The sequence below is a fragment of the Otolemur garnettii genome, unplaced genomic scaffold (genome assembly GCF_000181295.1).
Source record: "Otolemur garnettii isolate 467f Iridium unplaced genomic scaffold, OtoGar3 scaffold00049, whole genome shotgun sequence".
In the NCBI taxonomy this organism is placed as follows: Eukaryota; Metazoa; Chordata; class Mammalia; order Primates; family Galagidae; genus Otolemur; species Otolemur garnettii.
Genome location: NW_003852444.1, coordinates 2,371,442 through 2,377,183, shown reverse-complemented (window position 1 = coordinate 2,377,183; position 5,742 = coordinate 2,371,442).

The following is a 5,742-nucleotide window of genomic DNA, read 5'->3' as shown; positions in this document are numbered from 1 at the left end:
TGACCCTTACATCAGTAAGGCCCGAGCCCGCGTGTTCTGCATACATGGTGCTACTTTATTGTCACAAACTTGTCAGGTAGACAAGTCAGAAATCATCATTGCCACCTGATATATGAGTTTCCTCCGCTAATGCCGCAGCAGAGCCAGGGATTAAAATTGGGCTTTCACCTGCTGGCTCTCCAAGGGTTCTCCTCATGGGGACGTGAGAGGAGAGGCTGAGTTGGCCTCTGAGTAGCTGAGAGCCTAAGACAGTCTAGAACCGAGTAAGGCCACAGTGACGGTTGGGGTGGGCAGCAGTGAGGAATGTGTCTTGGAGGCACCACAGCTCAACAGGGACGGGGTTGGGACAGCAGCTCACACAGAAAAAGCAGGGGAAGAGAAAGCTCTGCTGACAAGAGAACAGCCATTTAAGAATCACTAAGGAGGGCCGGGCATGGTGGCTCTAGCCTGTGATCCCAGCACTCTGGGAGGTTGAGGTAGGTGGGTTGCCTGAGCTCAGGAGTTCAAGACCAGCCTGAGAAAGAGTGAGACTCCATGTTTCCTAAAAATAAAAAAATTAACTGTGTGTTGTGGTGGGCACCCCTAGTCCCAGCTACTTTGAAGGCTGAGGCAAGAGGATCACTTGTGCCCAGATGTTGAAGGTTGCTATGAGCTAGGCTGAGGCCATGGCACTCTGTCTCAAAAAAAAAAAAAAAAAAAAATCACAAAGGAGAGCCCCTCTCCAACCACCTGGCCCTGTACTGGCAAGAGAGGACATATACACTCAGGCCTTCCAGCTGTGGCCCAGCCTTGCACAAGCCCCAGCTCCATCAGGCCCAAATGGCCATAATTGCAGCCTCCTCCACCCCAGGAACAACAAAGAGGTACAAGGAAAATGAAAGAGGTGTGTCCATTCCAGGTGGCTCCATTCAGGCAGAGAGAGTTGGGCCACACTTCCCTACCTCTGCCCATCAACTGTGTAACACCACTTGGTGTGACCTGCTTAAAGTATCTCTCGCTGTGCATTTCTCTTCTTTAAGAGACAAGCAGGTCTGGCTCAGAGAAGGGAATGATCCTTGACCCCACATCAGAGTGTTTCTTCAGCTTACCCCTATGTGATTTCGGGGGTGGTGAAAGGCCTTCTGAACGGTACAGTTGGCCCTTCTGTCTCCAAACCCACTCTGCGTTCTTAGGAGTCCTAGCGTACCCTCCCTTCACTGGCTCTCTCCCTCCTTCTCTTCTCACTCCTGCTCAGCATGACCTAGGCCTTATCTTGAATTTCTTCAGGCAACACAGGGGGAGGGACGCTGACCTCTGGTCTTCCTGCTGCCAGCAGAGCCATTCCTCAGGTGCAAGTCAACTTTTCTCATCAGAACCCAGAACCCTTCTGTGAAACACTGTAAATATCTAGGGAAGAGGACATGTTTTTAAAGTTCAGTGATGCCTGTGAGGACAAAATTCCCTCATCACTTTCTTGTCCCTGGTGCAAGAGGCTTACAGGACCAAGATTGTCTTCTGTGCTCCATCCTGAAATAATCAAGGATAAGGGAGACAGGAGGGAAGAATGGCCAGCATTTTCAGGTACCTGAGAAACTGCTGAGAGGGGAGAGCAGCTCAGCAGGACCACTGCCACCTAGTTTAACACTTCAGCACACCGTTCACCTCCTATATCTGTCTGGCAGTGCAGCAGTGTCTACGCCTGTTCTCCCTTCCCTTTTCAGCTGGGCTCCAAAGGTGATGTGGAATCTTGGCAATTGCATTAATTTCTTTCTCAGAGGGTATGACTACCACGGAGTTCAGTGAGCTCCGTCCCAGAGTGCTGTTGCTGAAATTCTCTCCCCCTTTTTCATTTTCTCCTTTCATTCCTCACCTTTCTCTTCTTCCTGTTCCTCCTTCCTCTCTCTCAATCTCTCTCTCTCACCCTCACACAGAAAGAGGTATATTTAGTATATTTAGGATGAACAATTTTGTAGTAATCATTGGCCTTGGCTTTTACTCATCCCAAAGTGTTTCCATTCATATTATATTATGTGCTCATTTTTAGTTACAACTTCACTCAAAAGGCAGATTTTTTTTTTCTTTAACAACCTTTGAGAGGTAGAACAAAAACTGAAGTATCTTTGGCCAGTAAGAGAACCTAAAATAAAAATAGGTCAATCATTCATAGATTCAGTTAATAAATATTTATTTCATAACACATCATACCAGGAATTATGCCAGGCCCTAGGAAGACAGTGATGAATAAGAAAGACACCATCTTTGCATTTGTGTAACTTGCAGTCAGCTAAACAATTAAGTACAATAAAGTGCAGTGCATGTAATGAAAAGAAAACACTGGAAACATAGAGGAAATGGTCTCTAACCTAGCCTTGGCGTCTGGGAGCCCCCACTCCCTTGGACATACACACATACATGCTTCCCAAAATGTATAATCTTTACTCTGAGACCAACAGGATGAATAACAAGTTACAAAGATGAAAGAGAGAATGAGTGCAGAGGGGTAGAAAGGTCCAGAAATTGCGAAGACCAAGAGGATGGAGAATGTAGCACTATTCAGGAACTAAAAAATAATTCATCCTGGTCAAATAGAGTGAAGAAGGAGAGAGGTGTGAGGGGTGTCTGGAGAGGTCTCTGGGGTCAGCTCAAGAGAAGGCTTCCCACAGTCCAGAGTTTGAGGCAGGAGCTGCCTTTTGCAAAGCTTATTTTGGCTGCAGGGCGGAGTGTGGGTTATAAAAGACCAACACTGCACACAAAGAGCACAGCAAAGATTTAGGGACCTACCCCTGTGGAGACAATGCAGGAGGCAGGTGAGGGTAGCTCATTTTAGAAGAATGGCAATAGGGTTTGGAGAGGCGGGGGCAAATGAAATATATATTTTTAAATGTTATATTGAAATAAGCCAGTCTTTTAAATATATTTAGTGACAAAAGCAATAATTGTTTCTCTAATTTACTCTACTATTATATGTATTTTAAGAGAAATAGATACATCCATAGGCTTGGATATGCCATGAGTATTTCTGGAAGGATAAATAATAAACTTTTCTTAGTGAATGTCCCTGGAGAACACACCTGAAAGCTTGAGACAGAGGTAGGAAAACTTATTTGTCTGTGTGCTCTTTGAATTTCAGACCATGTGATGTGCCATCTAAACAAAATCTTTCTTTTTTAAGAAGACATTTTTGGAATAGAATACTCATAGAATTTGAGATTTCCTGGAGTGAGAGCTAAGACAGAAGTGCTGAGCCTGACACCCAGGATCCTGGCTTAGGCAACCTTGGCGGTTGCACTGCCACGTGTTTGTTTGAGGACACCAGTGGAGAAGCAGGTTTGGTGAGGAAGGAAAGCTGTTCAGTTTGGGACATGTTGTATTTAAGCTGTTGGTAAAATATCCAGACAGAGCGGTCCAATAGATAGGGGCCAAGCTGCTCAGGCCTGGAGCTCCAGAGATAGATCTAAAGTAGAGAGAGGGAGTGGGCAATCGGTGAGCTCCTGTGCGGCGATCTATGAAAGCAGATGGGATGGCCCAGGTGGTGGGGAAAATGAGAGCCTGTGGGCCAAAACTCGTTACTGGGCCGGGAGAAGAGAAGCAGCTATAGTGGCCGGGGTGTGTAGCGCAAGACATGTTGAAAAATGGTGAATATTCAACTGTTCTGTGAATATCACCGAGAGCTCAGATAGAACTAAGGTTTTCAGTGGGTTCCATCACAGGCAAATAATCTTGACTAGTGGTATCAGCAGCAGGGAGAAGACAGGGTCAAATCACAATGGTCTAGGTGTCAGTGGGAGGCCAGGAGAAAATGGAGTTTACTCTTCAGAAGTTTGGTCCTGAGCAGGGGGTGGAAAAGGTAGAGCAGTAGCTGAAAGGAGAGGCAGGGTTGCAGGAGGGCCTTTGCAATTCCTTTGAAAGTGTAAAAAGCATAGAGGATACATATTTGCTGTCAGAGCCAGAAGAACGGAGAGGTTAAACATACACAAGTGAGGGCGGCGCCTGTGGCTCGTGTGAGTGAGTGTGTGTGTGCTTGTGTGGTCCCTCCACGTTGGGCCCTCAGCTCTGCACCTGTCTGTGGTTTCAGAAGTCCCACTTAGTCCTTTGCTGTTCCAGACCACAGTGCTCCTAAAAGTTGTCATGCCTTTTTGGTGCTGGTAATGGTGGAGGTTGAAATAAGAAGTGCAGTCTGTATACCCTGCCTGGGTGCCCTGGACACCTGGTTACCGATTTCTCTGCTGGAAACACCCCTTTGTCTATTGTTCTGATTATTTCACAATCCAGCACAGGGGCACAGGGAAGTGGGAGTGCAGGATGGCTGTCTCAGCAGCTTCCACGGTTGCTTCCAGGCACAAAGATGAGTGGCTGCTGGAAGCCACCTGAGAAGCAGGGAAGGAAGGGCCCAGAGAAGAAATGACCAGGACATTCAAGCATCATTTACCAGATGTACACAAAAACACCAGGATGCAAATGAGATGCAGACATTGTTCAGACTCTGTCTGACAAAGCAAGGATAAGACAACTCAACCTCGGTGAGGAACAACCCAGTTCAGAACCAAACAACCTGAATAGCCACTTCTCCATAGACGATAAATAAATGTCCAATACTTAATGCATGGTGACAGTCATCAAAACTGTCAGTCTTTAGGGAAAGTCAAATAAAACCTACAATGAGATACCACTCCACATTCATCAGAAGGTAAAGTGGTGAAGCCTGCTGTAAAAATCAGAATGGTGGTTCCTCGCAAAGCCTGACACAGAACTGCCACATGGTCCAGCAATTCCACTTCTAGGTATACATCCCAAATAATTGAAAATAGAGGCTTGAACAGCTATTTATGCCCCCATGTTCATAGCAGGACTATTCGCAATAGTCAAAAGGTGAAAAAATCAAATTTTCATCAATGGGTAAACGGATAAACAAAATGTAGCCTATACAGACTAAAAATATCATTTGATCTAAAAACAGGAATGAAATTCTGATGCCTACTACAATATGGATGAACTTAGAGAACATTATGCCAAAATAAGCCCGACAAATAGGACTGCAATTGTAGGATTCTGCTTAGGAGAGGTGCCCAGAGTAGTGAGATTCACAAGCAGGAAGGAGAATATTGGCCATCAGGTTTGGAGAGGGAAGAGCAGGAGAGCTATTGTTTAATGGGTATAAGAGCTTCTGTTTAGGAAAGAACTTCCGCAGATGAATCATGCTGAATCCACTGAATTGTACAATTAAAAGCGGTTAATATGGTGAATTTTATGGGTCATGTGTTTTGCTGCAATAAAAAGAAAAAGAAGGTAAGGATAAGAAATCTTTTTTATTGCAGTTTTGTAGTTGGGGTTTGGTTGCTAGGTGGGGAGAGAGTCTTGCAGGTTAGGGGAAAGGAAGGACCACAACCTGAGTGCCATGCCCAGCTCCTCCCACACTAAAATGCGCAGAGCCAGGCGGGCCTCCAGCAGACTACTTTCTAATGGTCACATGGAGCGGTCCTAACATTAATCCTGCATCACTACTTCAAGTTTTTGTACTCAAGTACAACTTTGGTCCAAAAAATACCTCCTTTTCCAAAGATGTGGGTCTTCCTAGAACCCAGAAAATACGTGTGACAATGTATATCCACTGGCCATCTTCAGAAATGCTGATGTGAAGGGTGAGACACGGCCCTGTGGGAATATTCTGTCCACGCCCTCCCACCATAACAGGCGTGAAAGTTAGATACTTGCGTGGGCAGGTGTTTTCCTGCTTGTCCCTGCCCCTGAGCCCACCTGGGCTCG